Consider the following 11,143-nt stretch of genomic DNA (forward strand, 5'->3'; position numbering starts at 1 on the left):
GGGGTGCCATTGCCTTCTCCCAAATACAGTATATTAATGCATATATACGGAATCTAGAAAAATGTGCTGATGGGCATATTTGCAGGAAAGTAATGGAGATGCAAAGGAGAAAAGGAAAGATAAACCCATTTGAATGCACAGTTCCAAAGAATAGCAAGGAGAGATCAGAAAGCCTTCTTCAGTGATCAATGCAAAGAAATAGGGGAAAACAACAGAATGGGAAAGACTAGAAATTTCTTCAAGAAAACTAGAGATATCAAGGGAACATTTCATGCAAAGATGGGCTCAATAAAGGACAGAAATTGTAGGGACCTAACAGAAGCAGAAGATATTAAGAAGAGGTGGCAAGAATACACAGAAGAATGTACAAAATAGAGCTTCATGACACAGATAATTACAATGGTGTGATCACTCACCTAGAGCCAGACATCCTGGAATGCGAAGTCAAGTGGACCTTAGAAAGCATCACTACGAACAAAGCTAGTGGAGGTGATGGCATTCCAGTTGAGCTATTTCAAATCCTGAAAGATGATGCTATGAAAGTGCTGCACTCAATATGCCAGCAAATTTGGAAAACTCAGCAGTGGCCACAGGACTGGAAAAGGTCGGTTTTCATTCCAATTGCAAAGAAAGGCAATGCCAGAGAATGCTCAGACTACCATACAATTGCACTCATCTCACATGCTAGTAAAGTAATGCTTAAAATTCTCTAAACCAGTGCTCGCTTTGGCAGCACATATACTAAAATTGGAATGATACAGAGAAGATTAGCATGTGAAAGGATGACATGCAAATTTGTGAAGCATTCCATATTTTTAAAACCTCGAATAGCCAAAGCAATCTTGAGAAAGAAGATGGAACTGGAGGAATCAACCTGCCTGACTTCAGGCCCTACTACAAAGCCGCAGTCATCAAGACAGTATGGTACTGGCACAAAGACAGAAATAGAGATCAATAGAACAAAATAGAAAGCCCAGAGATAAATCCATGCACCTATGGACACCTTATTGTTGACAAAGGAGGCAAGAATACACAATGGAGAAAAGACAATCTCTTTAACAAGTGGTGCTGGGAAAACTGGTCAACCACTTGTAAAAGGATGAAACTAGAACACTTTCTAACACCATGCACAAAAATAAACTCAAAATGGATTAACGATCTAAACATAAGACCAGAAACTATAAAACTCCTAGAGGAGAACATAGGCAAAACACTCTCCAACATAAATCACAGCAGGATCCTCTATGATCCACACCCAGAATACTGGAAATAAAAGCAAAAATAAACAAATGGGATCTAATTAAAATTAAAAGCTTCTGCACAACAAAGGAAACTATACCAAGGTGAAAAGACAGCCTTCTGAATGGGAGAAAATAGCAAGTGAAGCAACTGACCAAGAATTAATCTCAAAAATACACAAGCAACTCCTGCAGCTCAATTCCAGAAAAATAAACGACCCAATCAAAAAATGGGCCAAAGAACTAAATAGACATTTCTCCAAAGAAGACATACGGATGGCTAACAAACATGAAAATATGCTCAACATCACTCATAATCAGGGAAATGCAAATCAAAACCACAATGAGGTACCACTTCATGCCAGTCAGAATGGCTGCTATCAAAAGTCTACAAGCAATAAATTCTGTAGAGGGTGTGGAGAAGAGGGAACCTTCTTACATTATTAGTGGGAATGCAAACTAGTACAGCCACTACGGAGAACAGTGTGGAGATTCCTTAAAAAACTAAAAATAGAACTGATATACGACCCAGCAATCCCACTCCTGGGCATACACACCAAGAAAACCAGAAATGAAAGAGACACATGTACCCCAATGTTCACCACAGCACTGTTTATAATAGCCAGGACATTGAAGCAACCTAGATGTCCATCAGCAGATGAATGGATAAGAAAGCTCTGGTACATATACACAATGGAGTATTACTCAGCCATTAAAAAGAATACATTTGAATCAGTTCTAATGAGGTGGATGAAACTGGACCCGATTATACAAAGTGAAGTAAGCTAGAACGAAAAACACCAATATAGTATGCTGACACATATATATAAAATTTAGAAAGATGGTAACGATAACCATGTATGCGAGACAGCAAAAGAGACACAGACATGGGACTCTGTGGAAGAGGGAGAGGGTGGGATGATTTGGGAGAATGGCATTGAAACATGTATAATATCATATGTGAAACGAATCACCAGTCCAGGTTTGATGCATGATACAACATGCTTGGGGCTGGCGCACTGGGATGACCCAGAGGGATGAGATGGAGAGGGAGGGAGGGGGGGTTCAGGATGGGGAACATGTGTACACCCGTAGAGGATCCATGTTGATTTATGGCAAAACCAATAGAATATTGTAATTAGCCTCCAATTAAAATAAATAAATTTATATTTTAAAAATAAATAATAACTTAAAAAATAATAAATAAAATAAAATTCTCCAAAGCAGGCTTCAGCAATACATGAACTGTGAACTTCCAGATGTTCAAGCTGGTTTTAGAAAAGCAGACAAACCAGAGATCAAATTGCCAACATCCGCTGGATCATGGAAAAAGCAAGAGAGTTCCAGAAAAACATCTATTTCTGATTTATTGACTATGCCTAAGCCTTTGACTGTGTGGATCACAACAAAGTGTGGAAAATCATGAAAGAGATGGGAATACCAGACCACCTGACCTGCCTCTTGAGAAATCTGTATGCAGGTCAGGAAGCAACAGTTAGAACTGGACTTGGAACAACAGACTGGATCCAAATAGGAAAAGGAGTACGTCAAGGCTGTATATTGTCACCTGCTTATTTAACTTCTATGCAGAGTACATCATGAAAAACGCTGGGCTGGAGGAAGCACAAGCTGGAATCAAGATTGCTGGAGAAATATTAATAACCTCAGATATGCAGATGACACCACCTTTATGGCAGAAAGTGAAGAAGAACTAAAGAACCTCTTGTTGAAAGTGAAAGAGAAGAGTGAAAAAGTTGGTTTAAACCTCAACATTCTGAAAACTAAGATCATCCAGTCCCATCACTTCATGGCAAATAGATGGGGAAACAGAGGAAACAGTGGCTGACTTTATTTTTCTGGGCTCCAAAATCATTGCAGATGGTGATTGCAGCCATTAAATTAAAAGATGCTTACTCCTTGGAAGGAAAGTTTTGACCAACCTAGACAGCATTTTAAAAAGCAGAGACATTACTTTGCTAACAAAGGTCCATCTAGTCAAGGCTATGGTTTTTCCTGTGGTCATGTATGGATGTGAGAGTTGGACTATAAAGAAAACTGAGTGTCGAAGAATTGATGCTTTTGAACTGTGGTGTTGGAGAGGACTCTCAAGAGTCCCTTGGACTTCAAGGAGATCCAACCAGTCCATCCTAAGGAGATCAGTCCTGGGTGTTCTTTGGAAGGACTGATGTTGAAGCTCAAACTCCAATACTTTGGCTACCTCATGTGAAGGACTGACTTGTTGGAAAAGACCTTGATGCTGGGAGGGATTGGGGGCAAGAGGAGAAGGGGATGACAGAGGATGAGATGGTTGGATGGCATCACCGACTTGATGGACGTGGATTTGGGTAGACTCACAGAACTGATGATGGCCAGGGAGGCCTGGCATGCTGTGGGTCATGGAGCTGCAAAAAGTCGGACATGACTAAGCGACTGAACTGAACTGAACTGAATGGAGATGCAGATGTAGAGAACTGACTTCTGGACATGGTGGGGGGTGGGGAGAGAAGGTGTGACAGACAAAGAAAGCATTGATGTGTATACAATATTGTAAAATAGATAGCTAGTGGGAAGCTGCTGTATAACACAGGGAGGCCGGCTTGGTGCTCTGTGATGACCTAGAGAGGTGAGTTGTGGAGGAGGGGAGGGAAGCTCGAGAAGGAGGCTATATATATTTCACAAATATATATATACACACATATATATATTTATGCATATATAAAATTATGACTGGTTCACAATGTTTTATGGCAGAAACCAACACAACATTGTAAAGCAATTTTCCTCCAATTAAAAAATAAATTAAAAAAAAGAAAATGAAAGGAAAAAAGAACTATAACATATAAACACTACCCAAAGTAAAGCTGATGTGACTATTCTTACCAAAGAAAATATAGATGTGAAAGCTCAGAGCATTATTGAAGATTAGGAAGAACATTACATAATGATCTCTTCCAGCAGAAAGATATCTCAATCATAAATCTGAATGCATCCAATAACAGTTGAAAAAGAAAGGAAGAGATAAATTTGCTGTCTTATTGGGGCCTGTAATACACCTTCCTCAACTGAATATGGAAAATGCACAAGGAGTAATTAGCATACATAGAACACAACCTCCAACAAGAACATAATCTCATTTTTTTCAGGTACACGTGGTACATTTATTCAAACAAAATCAAGTGGAAATGCTAACAATCTAAAGTGTGTTAACAGAAAAGAAGAATGTCTTCAGTGGGCCCACGGGTAGACACAACAAGCTAAGGAAAGCACAAGTGACAATGAAGAGAGGTCAAAAAATATTACCCAAACTGAAACACAAAGAGAAAAAAGAGTGAGAGGAATGGAACAGCGCATTCCAACGCTGTAGGACATTATAGTCTAATGTACATCGAACGGGTATGCCAGAAGCAGAGGAAAGTATTGAACTAACACTGTATTCCTTGATAATCTGTTCTTTGTCATAAAATGGTCATTTTTGAGTTACTAATCAGATTTTTAAACTAATACTGTATTTAGAGATTGGCCAATGGTTTTCTCTCTTCTCTCTCGTTTTTCTCTATGTCTCTATTTATATCTTTTTCACGGTCTCTGTCTCTCTCTTCCTCTTTTATTGGTACTATGTCAGGGCTTCCCTGGAGGCTCAGATGGTAAAGAATCTGTCTGCAATGCAGGAGACCTGAGTTTGATCCCCAGGTTGGGAAGATCCCTTGAAAGAAGGCATGGCAACCCACTTCATTATTCTTGCCTGGAGAATTCTCATGGACAGAGAAGCCTGGTGGGCTACAGTCCATAGGGTCACAAAAAGTTGGACATGACTGAATGACTAAGCACAGAGCATACATATCAAGTTTTGGTATTGAGGTGTCTGGTTGGATAAAATAAACTAAGAATATTTATATCCTTTTTACTATAGTCAGGTAAAGATCCAATATATCCTGAGATTACCTGTTCTTAAGATTAGAGAAAAATCAGCTATGAAATTTTGTACTTGATTTTTGTCCATGTATCTTTTTGGTTAATTCTGCCAGTCTTAGTTTTTATACTGTATTTCTTCCTTAAATTTGAAGGCATTCCAGTTTTAGCTGGATTTATGATTTTGGCATAATGCTTTCTTTTTTTCTGTATATAGTTCTGTAATTTTTGGTTTTAGCTTGTTATTTAGAGTTTCTTTGGAAAGATAATTCCTAATTTTCAGATAGTTCCATATATGAAGACTTCCTATTACCTTTTTTTTTCCATGTCTACTTCTTTTTTTTTTTTTGAGGTTTTATTTTATTTTTAATTTTTTTACTTTACAATACTGTATTGGTTTTGCCATACATTGACATGAATCTACCACAGGTGTACATGAGTTCCAAACCCTGAACCCCTCCTCCCACCACCCTCCCCATATCATCTCTCTGGGTCATCCCAGTGCACCAGCCCCAAGCGAAAGAGACACATGTACCCCAATGTTCATCGCAGCACTGTTTATAATAGCCAGGACATGGAAGCAACCTAGATGTCCTATTACCTTTTTATACTTTCTTTGATTTATGATAAAAAAATGTAGCCTGTAAAAGCTCTACTATTTTTTATTTCATCTTGGCTTGTTTGTGGAGAAATAATGGAGTAGATTGGTTTTTAAAAAATATTTCTTTTTTAAATGTATTCTACTAAGTATGTCTGATTCTAAAAGAGTTATACTAAATCTGACACTGCAAGTTAAGTTTTTAATCAAGTTCTATATGTATTTATGTTATTTTTGTTTTGCATATTTATCTTTTTGATATATACGAGTTATGACTTTAGTATATGATCTCATTACCCTATTTTGTAATTTTCTTATATTATACCTTCTCTGTTGATAATATTATCATTCTGCTTTTCACTTTTTGCCCATTCTAGTGTGTGCATCTATTTATTATTACCTAGTTTATAGTATATTTTACCTAAAAAATATTTTCTGATTTTTTTAACCTAATCTAAAAAATCATTTAAGAAGGGAATTAATCTTGCTCACTTTTAATTTTGTAAATAATGTTAATGTATTTTTAATAATATTAATACATTAATACATTTTATTTTATTTCTGCTCTCTTTATATTCCTGTATATGTATGTGACTTTGCTATCTAAAAAAACTTCCACTTGCTAACTTAGAAGTGAATTCTGCTATCTCCTCTACTAGTAGTTAGAATTTATCCTTTGTTACAATGAGGTAATGGTGTTACTGACAGATGCCAACAGAAGAGGATGCAAAATGTTTTCAATGACAAAAGCTATGGGATGTGAATGATATCACTCACTTGCAGGAGTGCGGATTCTACCAGGCCAGAAGAAGCTCTTTGTAATTCTCACAAGGGCTTTCTTCCTTGATCTCCTTTGCATCTGGCTGTTCTGAACACTGGCCTGCTCATCAGAAGCAAGTGGATGATATAAACAATTCCAACACATTCCAGAATGTTTACTGAGATATTGGGCAAAACAAAGATCAATTTCCTAAAGTCCAGAGCACTCCTCAGTGAACTCAGGCTTCAGTTTGTCTGAAGACTGCTCTTATTTCCCATTCCAGGACCCCAACTGCCATCTGTGTCAACTCAGCAGGACTGCTTTTTCCTTCTCTTTCTTTCTTTTCATGTTTCTTTTTTTATTTCTTTGGTTTCTTGTTTCCTTAATATTTTTCACTTCCCAACCAGAGTTATAGGGAAGAGGATGTATCAGTTAAACATATCAAAATATTTGATCCTTGTTATTAATAGAATGGCTTGTTCTCTGAATCTTCTCAAATTTTAGCAGACATTGGACATTGATCTTTGACTCCCATCAGTAGGTACAACTTTTGTTTAGCATGCTTTATATTTTTGCCTTTGTCCAGCATCCTCATAGACATGTAGCCTGTCCCAAGCTCAACCTATTCCAATCAGCTCCCCTTTCCCAAAAGGTCATAAGTCATGCTGCTACTTCCAATTCAAATAAGTGTCTTTTTTACTTTGCTCTAATATAATAGCTTATTAATACATTCCCCCCTCTTTTCACTAGATTTAGTATACTATCCTAAATCAGACATATCAAGCAATGTGTTCAAATTAATATTTTTCCTCGTTTTGAACAATTCATTTCCCTTTTTCAATGACCTTGGAGTTGAATGTAGGCATGCTGTCTTTATTAAGTGTGCTAATTTTGTATGAAAAGTAAAAAGGAAATCCCAGACCTCTCCAAGGGCACTCCAAACAGCAAGCAAGCACAGAGTGCATGATGGCTCAGAGAGCATCCAGTTCAATAGGCAAGGGATAGGAAATGGACGTTTGAGACAAATAAAAATCTTCAGATTTTGTGTAAAAGTCTCTCCGTCTGGCTATTCATGTTCACGATTATTAAAGTCATTTTTAAACTTTTATCTCAAGCAGTTTTAGTACTGTGCTCTAGTTTCTTAAAGACTTTTGGACAGTTGTAGATAAAACTCTTAAGGATACTGTAGTTATCGGTATGTCTCAGTCAAGTCAAAATCAATTAAGAAGGAATGCTAGAAACTACAATCCAATTGACATCAAGAAATGTCAGCAACGTTTACAACTTTTCCCAGAGTTCAAAGTAGGGCAATTTCTTTAGGTCACAATATTTTTATGTTCTTGTGTTCCACCACAGGCAGCTCATAAAAGATGCTAGCATATTTAGATTATGTACAGCTGTGGACCATACCACCCACAGAGTGCAAGGCTCCGACCAGGTGTGAGAAATTCCTTTTTGCTGTTCCCAGATGATTCGTAAAGGGTTGGGCCCTGAACGCCCACCACCCTTCCTGACCAGCCTGTTCTGCAGATTCTGGCTACATGCCTGCAGTGGAGGTCAATTTCCCAGAAATACCCTTCCTTTTTTGATGCTTGTAATCAAAGACATATTGCTCCACTCTTCTATAGAAATAAGACACTGACCCACTGTCCACCACATGAAGTCATTTTTGTTCCCAGCTTAGTTTCTCCTTGCCAAGCTAAGAGCTTTAGCACATTTTTGCTTGCCCACACTTGTTGACAGAGCAAAACTGTAAGAATATTTTAATTCTGCCATCTCACCAGCCCTACATCACTAATTCCCAGACTTTACTAAAACAGCTAATGTTTTTAATTACAACTTACTATTAGGTTTTACTTTGTAAGTACTGCAGACCTATTTTCTTTTTTTTTTTGTTTGTTTGTTTGTTTTTGTTTTTTTTTGTTTTTTTTTAATTTTTAGTTTTTTATTTTTTAAATTTTAAAATCTTTAATTCTTACATGCATTCCCAAACATGAACCCCCCTCCCACCTCCCTCCCCAGAACATCTTTCTGGGTCATCCCCATGCACCAGCCCCAAGCATGCTGCATCCTGCGTCAGACATAGACTGGCGATTCAATTCACATGATAGTATACATGTTAGAATGTCATTCTCCCAAATCATCCCACCCTCTCCCTCTCCCTCTGAGTCCAAAAGTCCGTTATACACATCTGTGTCTCTTTCCCTGTCTTGCATACAGGGTCGTCATTGCCATCTTCCTAAATTCCATATATATGTGTTAGTATACTGTATTGGTGTTTTTCTTTCTGGCTTACTTCACTCTGTATAATCGGCTCCAGTTTCATCCATCTCATCAGAACTGATTCAAATGAATTCTTTTTAACGGCTGAGTAATACTCCATTGTGTATATGTACCACAGCTTTCTTATCCATTCATCTGCTGATGGACATCTAGGTTGTTTCCATGTCCTGGCTATTATAAACAGTGCTGCAATGAACATTGGGGTACATGTGTCTCTTTCAATTCTGGTTTCCTCGGTGTGTATGCCCAGAAGTGGGATTGCTGGGTCATAAGGTAGTTCTATTTGCAATTTTTTAAGGAATCTCCACACTGTTCTCCATAGTGGCTGTACTAGTTTGCATTCCCACCAACAGTGTAGGAGGGTTCCCTTTTCTCCACACCCTCTCCAGCATTTATTGCTTGCAGATTTTTGGATCGCAGCCATTCTGACTGGTGTGAAGTGGTACCTCATTGTGGTTTTGATTTGCATTTCTCTAATAATGAGTGATGTTGAGCATCTTTTCATGTGTTTGTTAGCCATCCGTATGTCTTCTTTGGAGAAATGTCTATTTAGTTCTTTGGCCCATTTTTTGATTGGGTCGTTTATTTTTCTGGAGTTGAGCTGCATAAGTTGCTTGTATATTTTTGAGATTAGTTGTTTGTCAGTTGCTTCATTTGCTATTATTTTCTCCCATTCAGATGGCTGTCTTTTCACCTTGCTTATATTTTCCTTTGTTGTGCAGAAGCTTTTAATTTTAATTAGATCCCATTTGTTTATTTTTGCTTTTATTTCCAGCATTCTGGGAGGTGGATCATAGAGGATCCTGCTGTGATTTATGTCTGAGAGTGTTTTGCCTATGTTCTCCTCTAGGAGTTTTATAGTTTCTGATCTTACATTTAGATCTTTAATCCATTTTGAGTTTATTTTTGTGTGCGGTGTTAGAAAGTGATCTAGTTTCATTCTTTTACAATTGGTTGACCAGTTTTCCCAGCACCACTTGTTAAAGAGATTGTCTTTACTCCATTGTATATTCTTGCCTCCTTTGTCAAAGATAAGGTGTCCATATGTGTGTGGATTTATCTCTGGGCTTTCTATTTTGTTCCATTGATCTATATGTCTGTCTTTGTGCCAGTACCATACTGTCTTGATGACTGTGGCTTTGTAGTAGAGCCTGAAGTCAGGCAAGTTGATTCCTCCAGTTCCATTCTTCTTTCTCAAGATTGCTTTGGCTATTCGAGGTTTTTTGTATTTTCTATCTGTATAGAACTATACATTATCTTTTTTTAACCTACAGGTAAAAAGTGCTTTAAAAATAATTATTGATAGCTGATTTATATCTTGTCTGACCTCTCTGATTACATGTCCAGACCTGTGTCATTTTGGATACTCAAAGATAATGGCCCTGACAGTGATCTGCTCTGTTCGGAAACTGTTGGGAAATGTAGAGTATGCCTAAGAGAGAGATTCCATTTGTTACTCATCAATTCAGTTCAGTTCATTTCAGTAGCTCAGTCGACTCTTTGTGACCCCATGAATTGCAGCATGCCAGGCCTCCCTGTCCTACTCATACTCAAGTGAAAATGACTTTTCTGATGATGTCTAGTCAAGACCTTAAGACATGATAACTATAAAGGAAATGAAAAATGCAAATAAGGGGCCTAAGAAATTCAGTGTTGTTTATGAGCAGACATGAGATAAAAATTTTTAATTAAAGAAAGATCCTCTTAAGTTTAAGTTGTAGAATGTAAAAAATTCTCTGTGACATATCTCTGCTGTTTTATCAGCATGGATGTCTCACAGAGTGGGATATTAAGATAAAATCCTAAGTAACTATTTACACTATTCCAAGAGCAACTCTAAGTCAGTTGTTGGAGGAAAATGGATGATGTCAAGGAAGGAAAGAAATGCAGACTTTTGTAACCAGTCTCTGTCATAATGGGTAGAGATTTGAGAATGAAAGAACAAAACAAAAACTGCTCAGTTAAAAACTATAGCAAAGGGAGGCTATAAGTCATGCTGCTTTATGGGTGGCCCATTAAAAGAGAAGAAAACAGGGGGAACAGAAAAGTAGAGAAAAAAATGCAATTAGGAGAAGGAAGCTAAAGTTTAGGGAATAAATATGCAATGAGTAAATTGGTGAATGCATGGCATAAAAAGAGAAATTAAAATTGATGTCAAGAAGAAACTTGGCAGAACACGATAGTACACCTAAAACAGAGCTGAGCGTGAAGGACAGCATGAGAAAACAGATCCTATGGAACTTCTAAATCTCACTGAAGTCAAAACTATACAGTATCGCTCTTATTTTTTTTAAGTCTTCTGAAAACAATGACCAGGAGTTTATTACTTTGAATTTTTTGCCATTTGATGACCAT

At 37.4% G+C, this 11,143-nt stretch overlaps 1 pseudogene; it reads left to right on the forward strand.

Moving 5' to 3' along the window:
* The first annotated feature begins 717 nt into the window (after window positions 1-717).
* Window positions 718-817, forward strand: LOC138438403 (U6 spliceosomal RNA; annotated as a pseudogene).
* The last annotated feature ends 10,326 nt before the right edge of the window (window positions 818-11,143 follow it).

Source organism: Ovis canadensis, chromosome 3, assembly GCF_042477335.2.
Source record: "Ovis canadensis isolate MfBH-ARS-UI-01 breed Bighorn chromosome 3, ARS-UI_OviCan_v2, whole genome shotgun sequence".
Classification (NCBI taxonomy): domain Eukaryota; kingdom Metazoa; phylum Chordata; class Mammalia; order Artiodactyla; family Bovidae; genus Ovis; species Ovis canadensis.